The sequence below is a fragment of the Heliangelus exortis genome, chromosome 9, assembly GCF_036169615.1.
Source record: "Heliangelus exortis chromosome 9, bHelExo1.hap1, whole genome shotgun sequence".
Lineage (NCBI taxonomy): Eukaryota > Metazoa > Chordata > Aves > Apodiformes > Trochilidae > Heliangelus > Heliangelus exortis.
The window spans coordinates 19769763-19789846 of record NC_092430.1 but is presented as its reverse complement, the minus strand read 5'-3'; the positions used below and the strand labels follow the sequence as shown (position 1 = coordinate 19789846).

Sequence of the window (20084 nt, the reverse complement as noted above, 5' to 3'; positions counted from 1 at the left end):
TAGTTGCTCACCTCAAAGGGCTGAGTGGTGCTTGAAGGAACCTGACCAGCCAGCCTGGACAGGTGATGGTACAGCTGCTCCACACCTCCCCATCCATAGAAAGCTGGAGTCAAGGATCCCAGAACATGTGCCATGATGCCACATGCCCTGGCTGCAGCTCCTGCAGTGCCAGGAGGATGAGGGGATGGTGAGGCTCTACAGACAACTGTCTTCTGTGCAAAACAGGTGTCTCATAACACCTGGTAACAACTGATGATTATTATATATATTGCATATGCAATGGAGTTTTGATTAAAATAATTTCCTGCAGGACTAAAGGAAAGTAAGTGGGAAGAAAACAATGGCTTGGGTGAGACTCCCTCTGTAAATCTCAGTGGCAAGAGGCAATGGCAGAGGCTCCATCACTGAGGAACTGGGCTCAAAGCTTAATGCATCCAGTAACAGTGCTTGGCCTCTCTTCAAAAGTCATGAGAAAGGAGGAAAAAATCCAGCCCAGCCCAACCAATCTGTAAGTGCATGCACGAAGCTATAACCAACCCCAAATGATGCACCAGGACCTATAGCACTGCAATGGTCACATTGCCACAGTATCATTACACGGTCCTCAGGTTCTCTGTGAATAACCTTCACACAAAAAACTCAGGGTAGTCCCTCATGTTATCATACTATTTCTATAATATTTTTGTCTTGGAAAGGCGACAGCATCAGTCCATCAAATACACACCAAACTCTTGACTTTCTCCTACTCTGTTCCAAAAGAATTACCTTGTGAAGTGGGAAAGAGACCTACTAAAGCAGGGAAATAAGAGTGTAGAAGATGGATTGAGCTGTAAATCAGATTTGCCTCCAACAGCAGGTGTATCCTCACTGGGCTCTGCCATCCTCCCTCTCTCGAAATCAGCTGCATCCCAGAACTCAGCTGTGTTAACTCTGGTTCCAGTCCAGTGTTATTTCTGTAACACATGAACTGGGATGACATGCACCCAGCTTATTGGTTTATTTGCGGAGCGTGGACAGCTGATAATAGCCAAGTGCTAATAAAAGCAGCCTTCTCCCTCCCGTGCCATCCTGCGCGCGGTACCACAGCCGGGCTGGACTTTCGGGCACACCGTGCTCACTGTGAGTAGCCTGGGGCAATCAACCAGCAGATGCTTAATATTTCATTCTTAATTTTAATAGATCTGCACTGCCACATTGTTTTCTCTCCCAGCTCAGCTCTATATTTAGCCAGGGATTCTGGCTGATTTTTTTCAGCGAGGTCGGTAGCTAGCACTGCTCTGCTGCTGGTTTGCCTCCCTCCCTCGTCAAGGCTGTTCTTGGGATGCATGAGGCAGTCAGATGTGACAGAAGCTGAGAGGTTCCTTTCACAGCTAGGAAAGGAGAGGAGGGAGCCAAGCATTTCCATACCCACCCCAGGAGCCCCAGTCCCTGGGGAGCGCTGGAATCCGATGCCGACTGGCGCTGGGAACACCCACGTTCAGCTAACCTGACTGCAGTGCAGGATGATTGGCTCTGAGGAGGCATTACAGCAAGAAAAAAAAACCAAATTAATCAAAAAAGAGGGACAATCTACATTTTAAAAATAATCCATGGTGAAGCTCCAAGAAACCGTGATGACCGGGGGCCAGATCCAGATTCCCAAACCCCGGCTCATGTCTGGGGTAATTCTGACCTCGGTGGAGTCCCTGGGGCTGGCACTGGGGCCAGTGAGCTCAGAATCTGGCCCAAATCACTCGGCCTCCTGCTGCACCCCATGTTGTAACTATCCATGATGTTGACACATTCAACTTGCCACTCGTTTGTGGGACTAATTACACATTCGCATTTGTCTGCGCTCGCTTGGCTCCTAGCAACTGCAGCCACAGTCCTAATTAAAATAATACTGAGATTGGTAACATTACTGATTTAACAGGAAATTAGAAGAGTTACGTTTGCAGAGCTTAGGTAATTGACACCAACAGTGCTTTTCTTGTAATGTGCATTCTGTGATTGATTTCGTTCCCCAGTCAGACCTAAAAGCAGCTTGGGAGCACATCTCACCATCAGATTACAGTGCAGAGGAATTAAATGACTATTACACCACTGCCTGCTCTGGAGCTGGCAGCTGTGGGCTCAAGCACAGCTTTGAGCTTCCAAACCAAACATTAGACCTAAAATTATAAGCCTAATGTAAAACAAAACATGTTCAGCACAACATGTTCAGTTCCCCTTTTAAGAGCTTCCCTGCGACTTCATCCGACAGTGCTCCTGCCCGGGAAGAGGCCTGCAGTCAAGGCAGGCACAGCTCCTGCATCCCTGAGCACCCCAAAACCCAACTCTTTTAGAACAGGGCAAGGCCTGAAGATTCTATAGATTCCCTACAAACTCTGTGCACACCACTGACTGTGCAATGCCATACAGCAGCAGAGCAGATGGAGAAGGGGAACGTTCAGGGTAAGAAGATTTCATCATCGTGTTGGAGAAGTCTCTGCTGGGCTAAACATACCCTGCAGCTTGCTCCACGTTAAGAAGTTCTGCGTGTGGATAATATTGCGAGGCAGCAATATTCCAGAAGAATCAGAAAAAGAATCATATCTCTGCAGATGGCCCTGCTTGTTTTCATGGTGGTGTGAGATAAAACGGGTCCACACTCGCCTGTGAAAGATGACTCAGTCTTTTTTCTGTTGAGGAAGCCTCTGACTTCACAGTCTTCATATATACTGTTCATGAAATAGGACATTTTAAGTGAAAGAGGCTGTCATGAGCATAACAGAGTAGTTTCAGAAATGAGGTGGACTGGGTCGATGTCAGCAGCTACAACAGTGTCTGGTATCTCACCATCACCTCCCTCCCCAGAGCCTGGGGCCACAAGAGCAGATGGGTTTGTCACCTGACCTCCTCAATGTTACATCTTCAATTCCCTCCCCGACCTGCAATTCATTTTGGGTTCTGTTCACTGCATTCATCCAGTGACTTTCTACCTAATGTTGCATGTGACACTGACTAACAGCTTTTATATACCAAGACTTATTACTTATATCTGTACATCTATAGATTGAGGCACTGTCTTTGGAAGCACACATAACTACTGCCTGCTTCTGCAGAAATGTAGCCTGTAAATTATTGTGAAAACGGTGTGTGAACTATCAAAATTGCATCAAGTTGCAAGAATATTAGTTACTTAATAGTCATATGCTCCCACAGGCTCCTTCCTACTTGTGGTCTCAGAAACATGCTGGGAAGAACTAAATACACAGGGTCCGGACTTTCTTGTCTGATATTAATCCCAGCACAACAGGGCTATAAAATGTTTTCATGAACATATACATCTTCCACAGAAAGCTTCATGGAATAACACTGCCGAGAGATCACTGCAACGTAGGAAATACCCATCCATGGTTTATAAATCCTATCCATCTCAGCATGTCTCAGCGAGTATTATCAGGGCCCTGGAGAGCCAGAGCAAATGCTACTCTTGCAGCTTGCATAGATAATTGTTTATAAAAGTCTTCCTTTCCTTCTGCTGTGCCTGTGGATGATTACATCCAGAAGGCATTTGTTGTGTCCCTCTCGTATGGCTCCAGCAGCTTCCAGAGGCATCACACAAGGGATGTTCCAGTAGAGCCCCTGCCTTCCTGTTGGGCACGGACAAGAGGATTTGGCTACACTGCAGGTATCTCTCCTTGTGCTTTATCCAGCTCAAGGCAGCTTTCAGGTGCTAAATGGCAGCCTGGGCTTTAATCACTCTGCATGTGCACTGATACAAACACTGGGGCATTCACTTCTGGAGCATTTCCCATTCCCACAATTTAAACCTCTTTGATATTAGCTGATATTTGATCCCATAAATACTGGTCAAATGCTCAGCACAGGTGCCTGGCCTAAAAATTATCACCTTCTCCCCTCATCCTTCATTGAGCTGTGCTGCCACCCATCACACCCCACCGAGGGGGCAAATTGCTCCCAGTGCAGGTGACTCCCCCCACGGTGAGGGCAGGCACCCTGCCTGACGTGGAGAAGCTCCGAGTGATTGGAATGGCCCAAGAAATTTATATGCTATGGGTCTGGGCTGGGGGAGAAGCCTCAGCTGCAGACACCGAGATCCACTTGTGCCTGAGAAAGACAGGACACTGCTCACAGCTCCTGCCACTGGGAGGTTCGTTTGCCAGCCAGGAAAAAATCCTGGTGGTAGGAACCAAGCACTACAGGCACCGCCTGTTTCTTGCCTAATCCTTTGCTTTGATCCAAGCTGAGCAGGGGAACATACCTGACACCCTTTCCATGCCTCTCTCTCAAAGAAGGAACAACTCCCCATCTTATGGAGCCTCCAACACAGCTCAGTCTAGGGGCAATGCATGGGAAGAGGCAAAGTGGAAAATACGATGAGACAAAGGTGCAAAGCGGAGGAAACAGCACCTCAGCAGCCTCACCACCAGAATACATTGTAAGCCTCATGGCAAAACCGAGTTGGAAACACATGAGAAAGCTTAAAGTGGGTTGTTTGAACAGTGACAAAGTAGGTGACAGATTCCATCTGATCTTTAATGAGAGACAGTGTGGGCAGAGCACAACTGACTGGGAAAGTGAGAACAAGACACGTCCATGCTCCAGGTGAAGCAGGTGGAGGAGCACCAAGGGATGGGCTCAGATGGTCCCAGCAGCTGCCTCCTGGGTGGCTCCGACATGTCAGGGCAAGAGAAAAATGGATATTGCAGCAACTGGGAAGACACCAAATCACAGCCTGGGCAGGGCTATAGAAGAGGCCAAAACGTAGGGATACTATCCAGAAAAAAACCTGTACGCCTTAGACATAGCCCGGAGGTTTGGGATACCACAAGGACATTTATAGGCTGCCGATAACTGAACAGTGTGATGCCAACCACGGGTCCTACATCACCACCAGCACTGACAAGGACAGCCGGGCACACACAGAGCCCTCTGTGGATCCAGACTCCCCCTGCCCCAACCCCTGCGGACCTTCCCGCTTCCCTCCGGGCCACCCACCAGGGCGCCGAGCTCTCTGCCTCCTTCCCGCACACCCGCGGCGCTTCCCCACCCCCCATTTCCACCGCATCATCTTGGGGGTCCGAGAAGCCCTCTCAGGCCACCGACTCCATTCCACAGAAGACGAAAGCCCTCAAGCCCCCCACACCTCCCAACCACCGCACACCCCGCAGTGCCCCGCACCCACAGAGATGGGGGCTCCCCCCGCGGGGCACAACCCCCGTGGGAGGAGCTCGGCGGTTCCCTTCACGCCGGTTCCGTTCCATTTCCCCCACACCACACCACACACACACACATTTACAGCCCCCTCCCCCCCGCCGCCATTTCGCGGCACCTCCCGCCCCTCCCCCCCGCCCCATTTCCGCCTGTCCGGGCGCCGCGTGGCGCGCGCTCCCCGCCCCCTCCCCGGGTGCGGAGTCATTCAGACCGGCGGAGTCAACAACACGGTGACGTCACCAGCGGCGCGCGGGCACGGCGCGGGGCTGCCGCGCGGGAGGAGGGGAAGGCGCGAGGCGGCGGGGGGAGGGGAGGGGGAGGAACAGCGCCCCCATCCGGGCTGAGAGAGGCGTGAGGGGAGAGAGACCTGAGGGGACCCCGAGTTATGGGGGGGGGACGAGGGGAGACACCCGAGGGGGAGAGAACCGAGGGGAGACCCCAGCGTGGGCTGAGGGGAGATCCCTAAAGAAAAGAGTCTTGAGGGACTCTTCCCCAGAACGCTGGGGAGTGTTGAGGAAGCGGCCGAAGGGAGAGCCTCGAGGGGTTATGGTTGAGGGCAGCTCCCCTGTCCCTGGGTGTCCGTAACCTCTGGGCTCTCCCGAAGGTCCCTCAGTGTTTCCAACACCACCCACACCCCCGTCCTTCCCACAAAACGGAGGCAGGGAAGGCGCAGTGGGAACCATTCCCGGGGCCATCTTCCCCGCGGTCCCAAACACGGGGTCTGGGCCCGCAGCAGCTCCCGGCGATCCGAATAAACCCTTGAGGTGTGCTCCGTGGGAGGGAATCCGGGGCCAACACCTCTATAATGTTTATTAATAATTTTCCCGAAATACGCAGAGTTGGTATTGCAAGTTGTGTTGTCTCCTCCGCCCAAGCTTGGAGGGGGAGGGGAGCACAATATAAAGACATGATCAGAGAGAGAATATTATAAATTTAATAGATCTTCATAATTCATAGCTTGCTTGTGGAAAAAAAAATCATAATAGCTTGGTGTGATATGTCAGGCATCTATAATTCATGGGGCTGAGATCACACACCACCATAGAGTGGCAGTTCACAGAGTGAGATGTTTGTAATTAATCTGTGAAAAGAGAAACAAAAGCAATAAACTAGGAAGGACGATAAATGAGGGCCAGATCCTGCCACCCACACTGATGTGGAATAGTGCTTGACTAGAAAGCTTGAATAATCCCTGTCTAAAACTAATAAAATCAGCTAAGAAGTGAGGTAAATGGCAAAATTATCACTGGTTAATTACAGAGCAGTCAGACAGAGGCCGTGCTGCCCCTTTAGGTAACAGGGTTCTGGCAGTGGGACAGCCCGTGCCTGTGAGGTTGGCTCCAAGTATGGGAAGATGAGAGCTCTGGAGTCAGTTCTTGGGCTTGCAGAGGTGGGGATCAGGAGACTCCTTGTGACCTCCCCACCCCACAGGCTGGGGACACTGGTTTGGGGAAGGCTGAGAAGCTTGTGATCCACTTATTGCATTTCCATCAACCCGACTGACACGGGGACATGTGCTGAGGGGCTGTGCTGAACGAGGAAGTTTCCTTGAATCCAGAGCCTGAGTGAGGATTCAGACAACTTGTGCTGCTCACAAAGATTGGCCACGGGCGTGGAACAAGCCAAAGTTGCTTCCTAATTGGAAAGAGTGAGCTGGAGATCTCCAGAACTCCCTTTCTCTGCATGTTGTCTGTTTTCATCCTGGGGAAGCTAAAGCTGGTGACTGCCATGCGACTGCTTAAAAATTCCCTGTGGTTTCTCACAACAGACCAACCGTGTACACTGGTTTTCAAATGGTCTTGTAAGGCTGCACGGCCAGTCAAGGAGGGGGGAAGAAATTAAGTTTCTTCTAAGGTGGATACTACAAGGAAAATGAAAAAAAATCCTTGTGCTTCTGGGAGTGTATCTAATGTTAGCTGAAAAAATACGGTGCCAGGCCTATCAGACAAAGCCATGGGGCACAATTAAATAATTTTAACCTGAGATAAACAAGCCACAGGGCAGAGGGCATCTTGGTGAAGCAGGACCATGGGAATTGTGATAGTGCCAGTGCATGGATGCAGGAGGCCAGAGGCATTCACTGTTCTGTTTACTCATTTTTTACTCGCTCAAAAAATAATTGGTTTTCTTTTGTTGCTTGTTTGTTTGACTGTTTGCATTCCTGGGATTCAATTTCTCCTGCAATATGGCCTTAATTTGCATAGCAAGGAGCCATGTTTATTTATGCATTTATTTTCATGGAATCATTGCAGAATGGTTCAGGTTGGAAGAAATCTTAGAGATCATCCAGTTCCAACCCTACTGCATGGGCAGGGTCACCTACCAGGTTTCTCCAAGCCCCATGCAACCTGGCCTTGGAATATTTCCAGGGCTGGGGCATCCACAAGTTCCTTGGACAATCTGTGCAAGTGTCTCAGCACCCTCAGAGGAAAAGATTTCTTCCTAATGTCTAGCCTAAATCTACCCTCTTCCAATTATTTATTAAAAATAATAATTACTCCTAGGCTGCTAGCCCTGAGGAAGGACAATGGCCATGTGGTAACAAGGAGAAAATCAGGAGATGCAGCCCCATTCTCCACTGCACTGTACAGCTCCTATCCCAGCCTCACCACCTGCACTATCTCTGGGCCTGACACATAAGGGTATCTGTAGGGTGTTGCCTGTAGTCTCAACACAGGGAAAATCCACCAATTTCCCCATAGCATTCTCAGGCTAACTCCCTTAAGGGGAGTTAAGGGCCCTCTGGTGATGTGGGCTCCCGGGAGCTGGTGGCAGCACAAAGGTCCTGCTCCCCCGGGGCCGTGGTTGGAGGGAAAGCTGCCCAGGAGGACACTTTTCCTGCTGTGCAGGTCCTCAGGGGAAAGTCAGTAGAAATCGAGAATTTATCAGGTTCTCCAGCTTCTTTACACAGCCTGATAATCACTTTCTGCCACGAGAGTCCCTGCAGAATCCCAATATTTTTTCAGCATTTGGAAAATAGCTTCAGGGAACGCCCGAGCGTCCACTGCTTCACGCTGCCGTTTTCAGCAGTCAGGGAAAGGGCCCCAACAACAACAGATTAGGTGCCCTGATGAGCTGATCCAGTTATCACGCAGCAGAGCACACTGGAATTAATGATTTTGACCTTAACTGGCTCCAACATAGCCAACCAAAAAGTGTGTGATTGTGCTAATCCGCCCCAGAGGAGTGTTGGGAGGCCCAATGCATTGTTGTGAGTGCGGCACTAAGAGCTCCCAGCACAAAAGACTTTGTGCAAGTGCAAAATATTTTCCTCTACATTTTATTGGTGTTGCCTAGGAGCCTCCTGTGGCAGAAAAGAGCAGCCTGGTTACCTAACCCACGTCTAACAATGGGACCAGGGCTGTGTTAAACTTCACTCTGCTGTTATTTCTCCTGTGGTGTTTGTGTGATAATATTCTGTGAGGGAAATGACCCAGAAATCACAGTTGTAAAAGGAAGGGTGGACAGATGAGTGGAAGAGGACTCTGTCTTGACAGTCTTTCTTCCCATCTACAGCTCAGCAAACACAACACAAGTTTGGATTGAATTATCCCAAAGTATCACGTGTGATCTTGCTCAGGATTTAATGACTGGGATCCACAGGGCCTGCACAGGTCAGATCTAACAGCAGAAATGTGGAGCAGCAAACATGCTGGACCCATCCAAACCCAACAAGTTACATCTGCATCTACCCACCCTGGGTTTCACAGCATGAGCAAAAGGTGCCTTTGAGCCCTAGCAAAAGGATTGATTTTCCAGCCTTTGCTCTTAAACCCTGTGAAAACTCAAGCACTTCACTTTGCTACTCTTCCCCAGCTGGACCCTTTGGCACGGCTGCAGCCATGGTCCTCCTGCTCATCCCCAGATTTCCCCTCACCTCGTGTCCTGGGGGTGGAGGTGCTGCCTTACAAGAGGTTTCAGCACAGCAACATCTCTTGGACCTTTTGGTGGGAATAGTGAGGGCTAGAGAAGAAAACACCCTTGGCTGCATCCAGGCAAGGGGAGAGACAACCATTTCAAAGACAACCTTTCGAATTTTGATAATCCCCTTTAAAAAAAAAAAAACAACAAACCAAAAACCCCAATGAAATAGGCAGAGAAAGCCAATCTGGGTGCATAAATAACCAGCCTGTGGCAGGGTGTTCACCCTTCCCACACTGTGGATTACCTAACACATCACATCCTTCACTACAGCTCGAGGTGGAGGAGCTGCCAGCAGAGCAGTGTCGTGCCTGATAACCAGAACAGCCCACGGGACTGCAGGCTGGCATTCATGCTCCCAAATGTAAACAAGGCAGAGCCTCCTCCTTGCCACTTCAAATGCAGTCACCCCACTTCCCAGGGGGCTGGTACAACCCACCACATGAGATTATCCAAGCCAAATCAAAGGAAAGCAGACACGTGCCAGGGAGAAGGTATGGAAACACAAACAAAAACAGTCCACGCTTCCATATTTTCTCAGAAATTGGATGTATGATAAGTGCAGGGATCCTTTCCCTGACCCAGGCAGTCAGGGCAGTGCAGGAAGGGCCATGGTAGAGGGCTGTAAGCCCCAGATTGGTCTCTGTGGGGTAACAGGGCACAGAGTTCACAGCCCTCTGTGCTCACTGGGCCTCCTGGTACACATTTGCTCGGTGCCTCCGAGTTCAAAATCTCCCCAGGCATCTGCCTTCCCAGTTGGATGGTGAATTAGGAGAGTGCAGCAAATCACAGCAATCAATAAGTGTTAATAATGGCACCTTTCATCACAGGGTCTCACAGTGCTTGGCAAAAATGAAGCAACTGATAAGCCCCCCTATCACCCTAGTGAGGCAAGTGATCACTATTAAAGATTGCACAGTGGGCAAGCAGGACCTGAGAGAGGAGCCTACACCTGTGTGGTGACACTGTGACAGTCAGCAAACAGCACAACAGCCAAAGCCTGAGCAGCATCTGCTTCTATTCACTTTGAGTTGGCCTCTGTGGGCAAATCAGTTGCCAGGCTTTTGATTCTGGAATTCTTTAAATAGAAATAGGATGAAGGCAAGCACCCGCTTTTTGTACCTGTCCCCTTCCTGCTCTGCACTCATATCCAAACTTCTCAGTTTAACCTTGTCTTTATGGGGTGTTGAAATCAAAACACTCACACGAACATACTGAAACGCTGGGGATTTTCAGCTCAGATCTGAACTTGAAGCTGTTCTCCCAGGCTTTGCAGCAGTTGCTATTTTTAGCTGCATGTCAAAAAGTTGAAGCAGCATGCGGTAAGATGTTATGACTCTTAAAATTACTGTAAAAAATGTTCCAGGGAATGGTACCAATTCATCAAAAGTAAGTTAGTTGTGTGAGATAACTCCGTGACCTTTGATGTTGTGCTGAATTTGTGGGTCACTGGCTATTAACGTTGCTGCAATTTCTTTAGCAATAACCCAGTGATTACGGAAAGGGAAGTAGCTATTAATATGGTAGCAGGCACACCTAAGTGAGGATGTTTACTCATGTAGATTGAGAGGGGGAGGGCTAGACACCCTTCAAGATGTTTTCAGTAGCTCTTTTTTTTATGATAAGGACCTGTTCTCCCTTCCCCCAAGACCTGACAGTATTGCAGTTGGAAAACAGTGCCACCAGGAACTTGAAGCAAAGGATGCAAAGCCAGGCAGCAGGTAAAAAGAGGCCTTTTTGTTGGCCATGAAGCCAAGTTTATCTACTTACAACACAAACAGAAGCTGCAAGATGACCTTTATTTAACACCCAGATATGTCAGATCTGATCCATGCTTCCAAGGCCCTCCCAGGAGTCTCTTGTAAGAAGACATAGGTAGTTTTGTGGCTCGGGGTAGCAGTGACCCCAGGATGAGGGACCCCTCTCTGCCTGGCATCTTGTCTCACCTGCTGGTCATTGCCCCATGCAATGATGTCTGTAAGGCCACCCCCTGCTCAATTAACACCAGTGGGACTTTTGACAGTTCAGCCTCATGATTTTGACAGTAGTATGGCCCAGGCTGGATCCCTGATGCTGTTAAGATGAGCAGGAAGCACTGGGCACAACAGGAATGGGGAGGTTCCGAAAGAGAGGCAATTGCCTCATAATGGATGGATGGATGGAGGAATAGAAGATGGAGAAATATCTTTCACAGCACCAAACACAAGTACACATCTCTGTGGTAAGTTTCTCATCCTCCTAAACCTCTGGACAGTGACTAAAGGTAACCAGCCACATCCAGCATGAATTCAGGTGGACTACACTGTGCTGTGCTTTGCATCTGTAGGAAACTCTTCTGCTCTGTATTTGCTCCCCTTGTGAAAAGCTGCTGCATTTAACAAGACCAAAAGTCTGCAGAATAGGCTGTCTGAGCAGGGAAGCACTGCAAAACACAAGCAGGGACAAAGATCTGGATGTCTGGGAAGAAAGCAGAGGAGTTTTAATGGCCCAGCCACACCAGTGACAGCAAGGAAAGAGCCACAGCTCTTCCTAATAGAGGAGGAGCTCAAGCCAGTGTGGGCTGCAACAAAACCCTCCCAGTCTTGGGCTGGTGAGGAAGTGTAGTGCCACCTGCACTCCATTATCAGCAGGGTGGGCTGATTTATAGCCCCACATGCAGTTACAACTTAATAATAACAATAAAGATGGTTCTCAGGCATTCCAGCCCACTACACCCCCATCACCTTTGTGCCTTTGCTAAATTTGCTTCTGATTTATGGTCACATAAGCAAGATGAAAATCAGTCACCTCAGTTTCCAGACTGTCTGGAACTAACAAAAATGGCCTGGGTTTATCTCTGCCTGCTTTCAGAAGCATCTATTTTGGAGCTCCCATGATTAGGCTAGCTGTAAATACAACTGTCCCCACAACTTTGTTGATAAATACTGAACTTCTGACATCCTGCCTGGCAAATTTTGTGAAGTTTTGTTGATGTAAAGCTCCTGAGTTTACTTTTGTGCTGTGTAATCACCCAAGGTTTCTGGGACTGCTCCCTGCAGGAACACCCTCTGGTCTTGCTCTCATCTCTCTAACAATGGACAGCTTAGTTCCTTCAGTCCTTTGCTGATCAACACTTTCTTTCCAAGATGTTGAACCTCAGCCATATTCTTCACATGTTCAGTCACATGAGGGTTGAAAACTCACAGATTGCTAACAGCCACACAGTTAATTAGCTAACCTCACCTGTATTTTTCACTTAGTTTGGATGCAAGCTCCTGAGAAACCAGCAGGGTTTGAGAGCCTGTAGTCCTCAGCATTAAAGCAAACACTGCATCTGCTTCTCCCATCCACCTTGCAGGGGTTCATTTACCTACTGGGACTGATGTGGGGAAAGCAATTAAACATTTATAGCTCTGTAGCCTCCTGGCCTGTCTGTGGCGTGACCTCCTGTGTCTAACCTACACAGAGCATGACTTGGCTTCTTTTTCTGTCCCCTTGCCATGGTCCCCAGCCTACTCATTAAAAACCAGCATTAAAACAAGCCCCTTAAAAGCTTAGGGAAGAAGGCAGAGCAGTGTGGACAGACAGTAGGTGACTTAGGGCTCTTGGCAGCCTCAAGTCAGCTCTGGACACTTCACTGTGCTGTGGGGACACAGCTTCAGTTGGTCATCAGCATTAGTTATCCCCTGGTGCTTGGTGTGACAACAGGCAGCCTGAGCTTTGGTGTTGCCATGAAGCCCACCCTGGGGGGATGGATGGAGGGACTCTGAAACCCCATGGAAGGTAGGTTGGGTGGACTGGAAGTTTCCTGTCAATGCTCTACCCGAGACTGCTAAGTAGGAATTTACAGGGGAAGGTAAAGGGACAGTCACCTGCCTTTGGGTTGCTGTTCCTCCCTGTGATGCCCTTACTCTCCATTGCTGGCACTTAGCTCTTAGCCCTCAACCAGCAGTACAGCTAGAGCAGGAGATCTAGATGTGCTAGTAAACATTTTGAAAGTGGAAAATAAATCCATCCATCTCTGTAAGAAATGCTGCCCCCAAGAGAAATTTCTGATCATAGGCAAGGCTAAGTGCACAGGCACCAGCAAATTCACCACCAGCATTGATTATTTCATTATAAATTGCTCACTTGCTTTTTTACATTTGCTTCTGAACAGAAACGAAATGCTGGCTACTGAAAATAACAACAGCTAATACACAACCAAAAACCTGACTTGCATATGAAAACACTGGATTTTCCACAGGGGTTTTCCCACTGTTTAAGCTCCTTTAAACTTTAAAATACGAGCTCCATTAAGATTATAAAAATGTACTGCCTCAGCTGCTGGATTTTTCACTGTGCTGAAAGGCAGACAACTGCTCAGAAGCTGTTAAGAGAGAGCAATCTCAGTATTGAGAGTCCTGCATCAACAGTGGTGATTGATGGCAGGTATGAGGATGTAGATGGAGCAACCAGGGACTTTCCAACTTGTAAAATGGGGAAAAGAAACCAGTCTGTTCTACCAGGGCTGGAGCTACATCAGTCAGATGCCTCAGGATCCCCTGCAATGGCCTGTGATGCTGAAGTCATGGGTGGCCTCCCCCTTGGTGTGGAGGGGCTGCTCAGAGGAAAATATTGTGAAGGATCATTTCCCAAAAGCCTTTGGCAGAAAGTATGTGGCCTCCTACTTACATGGCAAAAGCTGCTGCTCAGACAACACCAGAGACAACTTTTTAGGGCTAAAAGAAGACTGGGAAAAGGCAGGTGAGAAATGTGAGTGGAGAATGAAGAGAACAGAAGTCACACTGGCTTTTGAACACAGGAGTGAGGAGGACCTGGGCATCTCTAATTCTCTCATATTTGTTACCTGGTGGCTTCAACAGTGGCTGGAGGCCAGCAGGTTTCCAGGGACATGATGCAAGGCCCAGGAGCAGGAGACAGGATTGTTTCTTGAAGAGCTGTAGAGCTCTGGGGCTTTCCACAAAGGGAGTGTGACCTTCACCCTTGAGGAGTGAACAGAGAGAAAGCTATTTAGTATACCTGACTTTTTCTCAGTACAGGCCTGGTTGGACCATTTGGTTTCTTGAGGTCTTCCCTGGTCTACCAAGGAAATTTCTCCAGGTGACCATAATTTGTCCCATTATTGTTTTTAATTTTCTTATGACCCGGGCTGAAGGTAACTGGTAGAAAAAGAGCTGTGTAGCACTGTATGGCTAACAGCAATCTGCACTGAAGCTGAGCCAGACAATTCTCATGGTACAGAAAAGGCACTCCCACCATTACAGGACATTTCTGTTTGGACTCTTCCCCATGTGATGAGCCATGTGCAGTTGCTGACAGCACATCTGGCACAGGGCTGGATTTACACTGCCTCATTCTCTGTTTATAGGGGTAATTCATCTTGGGAAGCACTGGTGGCTGGATGCTGTTAGAGGGATATTGCCCATGATGACACACTCCATGGTTCATTCCAACCTTTGATTTTCTGGGTGACATCAAATGATGGGAGTGTTTTATAATGATCACCTATATTTGTAAATGCAAGTACAAGAAAGGGCAAGCTAACATGATAAAAAAAACCATGTCTTATTTGGTAGAGGGGAGGAAAACAACTCCACAAAAAAAAAAAAAAAAAAAAAAAAAAAAAAAAAAAAAAAAGTAGGAGATAAAAAGGTAAATACTTCCTTTCTCCCTAAGGAACAGTGGAGAAAAGCCATCATCATTTTGCACAGACATTGGTAAAACCTCCTGCTTCCCTCAAAACATATTTCCCAGAGATCAGTTTGCACATATCAGGTTTTGCCCACAAATAACTGTGAGACACAAATCAGTCCCTTTAATCTATGATTACTGTGTCACCCCACGCTCAGCAGTTGCATCACGATTTGGTGTTATTGCTGAATGGATGCTGTGCTGTTTAATTGTTTTTTTGCTTTGTGATCTGTTCGCTCTGTTAATACTTAATTCTCTTTCTTTTCCATCCCTCTTTCTACCCCCAAAAGACCTGAAGAATAGGAAAACATCTTTCACTTTCATGTGCTATTGTTAGAAAATACCTATTCATAATCTGCTGTAGGTGATAATGATGATCTATAGTCATAATGCTGGAATTCTTAAGTGGCTGCCACTGCTGCTTTATAGCTGAGGAAGAAAGAATAAAAATTGACCTGATTTGAAATAAAGCAGGTTAGTATGCTTTATTTGCCTTTTCCAATGGTCTGGGTGATGAACAAATTGTCATCTTTACGTATCCTCTGCCAGATTCTGAGCTGAGTACTGCAAGCAAGCCTGACAGTAAACAATGCACTGCCTGGTGCTTTGCACCCTTTGCAGAGGTGAATTCATGAGAACAAATTAGACCTTTGATTGATCCTTTAAACATAAAAGAAAGGAAAACAGTAGCAATTTATACAAGCTGTAGCTTCATTCCATTTTTTTATCGTGATCAATATTCTGGGCATTGCAAACAGCAGCTTTACATAATAAATAGCTGCATTATGCAATGCTAGTTAAATTTAGAAATAGTTATTTTATTACCTTTAGCGCACATAAAATAGTGATAGAGCTGGAGCCCAGGAGCTGCTGCTGTCTGTGGATGGAGAGAACAGCTGGGCCTGGCTGTGCACAGAGAAAATAAACCCCAAAACTCCATGAGGCAGCTCAGCTCAGGCTGGGTGCTCTGGGTCACCCCCAAGCATTTGGGTGGGGGTGGTGGGCCCTGCTCCCAGACACAGAGCGCTCAGGAGCAAAACATCTCCACACAATAAAAATGGAAGATTTATTAGGAAGGAATGAAATGTGCTACTTTTGTTCTCCCTGGTGTCCTTATAAAGCTTTTGTTTGACAAGCTGGTTCGGGCTCTGGTTAGCTACAGTCTCTTCTGTGTAGCTACTGGCTGCTTTGAGACCAGTTGTGTGCAGACTACAGATCAATTATCTTCCTGCTAGAGATAAACAGTGTTTTCCTTTTCCCTCTTCAGCAGCATTTGTTATTATCCTGGAGCACAGGAGCCCTTTCTTTTCCTTCCCAGCCACAAACACACACACACACACACACACACACACACACACACACAGATGGGTTACTGGATGGAGGGGATGGAAAACTTCAAATTTGTTGCATTAATCTTAATAGTATGATCCTCTTGCAGCCTGCTGCTGCTAACTTAGCATTTAGCGTGCTGCTCGTTTCCAGCAGGCTGAAGGATGAACCCTTTTGTTATAAATAATTACAAGACATCTCAATCCAATAAATGCACTGACGTGAGAGCCTCTGAAAAGGGGAGTTTGGAAAAATACAGCTGAAGGAGGAAAGTCCCATTGTGAAACCTTCAGCTAAGCAGAAATGCTGTTGTTTGGATGTTTCATAACACACAGGGTGCTCCGATGTGGGAAACGAGGGGACTGTAATTAGGACAGCAGAGCTCAGATATTTCTTCTGCTCACGGTGGTTGGCACCATTTATTGTGGGCTGAAGTGCTCTCAAAGAGCAGGAGCCAGAGCCAACCTGCTGCTGGAGTGAAGTGCTCTCTGTGGCCTGCACATTGCAATTACAATTGATTGTAAGGCAGCATCAAACCTGAGTAAAATTCAGATCTAGCTCATAATTTCACTAGGAAAGTCTGAATGTTCCTAATGGGCTGAACCAAAATTCTGAAGAGCATCCAGCTTTTTAAAGGTACAGATTTGGACTGATGTCAGCAATGCCTTTAATAATTATCTGTATTTGATTTTCCTCAGCTTTAGTATACAAATAAGAATCCTGCCCAGCATCTGTTGTGCCTGAAATGTTCAGAGTACCAAGCAGCTTTAGAGGAATAATTAAAAATTATTTAGCTAAGACAGCATGAGAGACAAAGAGTTAAAGCTAAATCCCATCTGAAAGTAAACTCTGCAAAAGCAGTGAAATTTCTCAAAGGCTGACTGCTTTTGATTTACAAGGATGTTCCCAGTCCTGATTTCAATTAAAGAGAAATCCTCAGGCATTTCTGCAGTTCGGCATTGTTCTTTATTCCACATTGTTACATATTGAGTAATAAACAAAACAAACAAAGGCTGTATTCTGCAATGAACTACACACATCCTGTGCAATCTCAGGGAAATCAATAGGTCAGAGTCTGGCCTTGGATTGCCTCAGTATCAGTTGTCAATAATTCCTCCAGCAACTCTAGTGAAGTTTACATCTGTATAAGTAAAAAATGAATGTGGAAATACAAATCCACATGTACATTCCCTTGTCACAGGTTTAGCCAGGTGATGGCTGCTCTGTTATTTCCCAACTACACTACCAGGGGAAAATGAATCAGAGAATCACAGAATCATCCGGGTTGGAAATGACCTCTGAGATCACCAACTCCAACCCTTGATCCACTGCCACTGTGGTTACCAGACCATGGCACTGAGTGCCACATTCAGTCTCTTTTTAAAAACCTCCAGGGATGGAGAATCCATCACCTCCCTGGGCAGCCTATTCCAATGCTGATCACCCTCTCTGTAAAGAATTTTTTCCTAATGTCCAACCTAAACCTCCCCAGGCAGGGTTTAACCCTCTTGCGTTACTGATGAAGAAGGGAATAACGGAGACTTTGAGGTTGGAAATAAAAACCAGGGTAGGTTTAATGGAACAGTATCAGTGAATTAGAGATAGGTATAAAATATATAAATATGGAACTCACAAACTCCTCCCTTGTTGGCTACTTCCCAACCAGAACAACCTCACACTGGACTGGGCAGCAGACGGGGGGGGGGGGTTAGGGTTAGCCTAGGGCCCCACTCACAGCCCACAGCAGCTTTCGAGCAACCCAGCTGGTCATACCTGGGAGAAGAGAAAGCGACCTGCCTCGATAAACAACCTTCTTTCCCTGGGAGGAACCCAGCAGGAGCAATAAGACAACAATCCAAACCCCAGACGCCAGGGAGGCCTGAGGGCCCTCCCGGCAGCCATTTTAAAGCGAGCGCCATGTGGAGGAGCGCTGTGATTGGCCCGTGGGGGTCACCTGACCCACCCTCCCCTCCCTGCTGCCCCAGCGCCTCGGCCCCAGCGCGGTGCGGGCAGGGCAGGGCAGGGCAGGGCAGGGCAGGGCAGGGCAGGGCAGGGCAGGGCAGGGCAGGGCAGGGCAGGGCAGGGCAGGGCAGGGCAGGGCAGGGCAGGGCAGGGCAGGGCAGGGCAGGGCAGGGCAAAAGGCAAGACAAGACAAGACAAGACAAGACAAGACAAGGCAAGGCAAGACAAGACAAGGCAAGGCAGGGCAAGGCAAGGCAAGGCAAGGCAGGGCAAGGTGGGGCGGGGCAAGGCAGGGCAAGAAGGGGCAGGGCAAGGCAGGGCAAGGCAAGGCAGGGCAGGGCAGGGCAAGGTGGGGCGGGGCAAGGCAGGGCAAGAAGGGGCAGGGCAAGGCAAGGCAAGGCAGGGCAAGGCAAGGCGGGGCAGGGCAGGGCAGGGCAGGGCAGGGCAGGGCAGGGCAGGGCAAGGCAAGGCAAGGCAAGGCAAGGCAAGGCAAGGCAAGGCAAGGCAAGGCAAGGCGGGGCAGGGCAGGGCAAGGCGGGGCAGGGCAAGGCAAGGCAGGGCAGGGCAAGGCAAGGCAGGGCAGGGCAAGGCAAGGCAAGGCAGGGCAAGGCAAGGCAGGGCAGGGCAGGGCAGGGCAGGGCAGGGCAGGGCAGGGCAGGGTCGGGTCGGGTCGGGTCCGGTCCTCTCAAACCAGGACACCCCTAAAAACAGAGAGTAAACCCCCTACAGCTGTAGGCTTCGCTCTTGGATACAGAAGGAGAAATAAACAAATAATAAGCTGGCGTTTTAACTCTGGTTCCTTTGCCGGGCCTCCCATATCTGCCTCACAGTGCCTCAGCCGAGCTGTGGGGTCTCAGCTTTGCCTCTCCTGGTTCTCTCCCTGAGGGCCGTGACCTTGTGTATAGGGAGCTGCCTGGGTCTCACCTAACAGCAGGACTACACCTTTAATAACAGTGACGATGACGATGATTAAAATATTGTTGAAAATTTGTCCTCTCTGAGGGCGGAATTACCGATTCCTTCCACCCAGCTCTTGGGGGCTGGGGGGGGCGGATCAGCTGGATCTGTGTTTCTCCTGCAGACCCAGCACCAGGACTGGTGGCTACAGGCAGCACCCAGCAGGTGCTGAGTGAGCTCTTCGGATGTGGAAACAGCTTTCAAGGTTGCACACCCAAAGGGCTTTGGGTCTTCTTGGCACAGAAATGGATCTTCAAGAGTTTCTGCTTGAAGGGTGGGTGGTTTTTTAATATCTATTAGAATGAAGGAAAAAGAGGGTAAGACTGGGGCCTTTGTCACCCTGTGAGGTGAAAGGGACAAAACCCACATGCTGTCCTTTGTCTCGGGAGGGGCAGGAAGTGAAATGTGGTGGCAAAAGCATCTCAGCAATGTCTGTGGTTTCCTTGCAGCCCCATGGCAACTCTGTGACACAGCAAAGAGTGGAATGGGCTGGGATGCCAGGGCTGTGTCCCCACCCTGGCCACCCTCCTTGCCTGGGGGTGAACAGGCAGCCTCAGGCTGGTTGCATCTGAGCCTTATACCTCTGCCTTAACACCTTCCTGGAGCAATAAAATATTCAGACTGGAGACATTTTAATACCTCCCTCTATTTCTGTTCTAACCGAGTCTTGTTCCTAAACAGACCAGGTTTTCATCCCTATTTAAACCAGCGTAAATCAGGAGTTAATCCAGGCACAGTGACCCAGCTCCACCAAAGCCCATGGAAATGCACTCACAGGAGATCACGAGTAGGCCTTGTGCTCACTGGAAACTCTCACCACACTGGCAGAACAAAACCATGACCCAGAGCTGTAAAGATCATAATCCACCTTTTGACATGGGCTCTTGAGATCTCCCACCCTCTGTTACAGCCTGGCTGGAGCTTACCCAGCGTGTGTGTGAGGCTCCACATGCCCTTTAATCCCCCCCACGTGCTTCTTCCTAAGTCTTCATTTGTATGCACACACTTGGTTATCACTCATTCTGGCCATAAAACCTACAGGA

General features: G+C 48.6%; 1 long non-coding RNA gene across 2 annotated transcripts; it reads right to left on the bottom strand.

The window, feature by feature from the left end:
- Nucleotides 1-1158: 1158 nt before the first annotated feature.
- On the bottom strand, nt 1159-18112 carry LOC139799993 (uncharacterized). Of its 2 annotated transcripts, none has more exons than XR_011727538.1 (3): nt 17896-18112; nt 13949-14084; nt 1159-2699 (listed from the first exon to the last, which is right to left on the bottom strand). It is a non-coding gene; the product is annotated as an uncharacterized lncRNA (long non-coding RNA). The 2 variants fall into 2 exon arrangements; XR_011727539.1 differs by lacking the exon at nt 1159-2699 and adding an exon at nt 6114-6280.
- Between the last annotated feature and the right edge of the window lie 1972 nt (nt 18113-20084).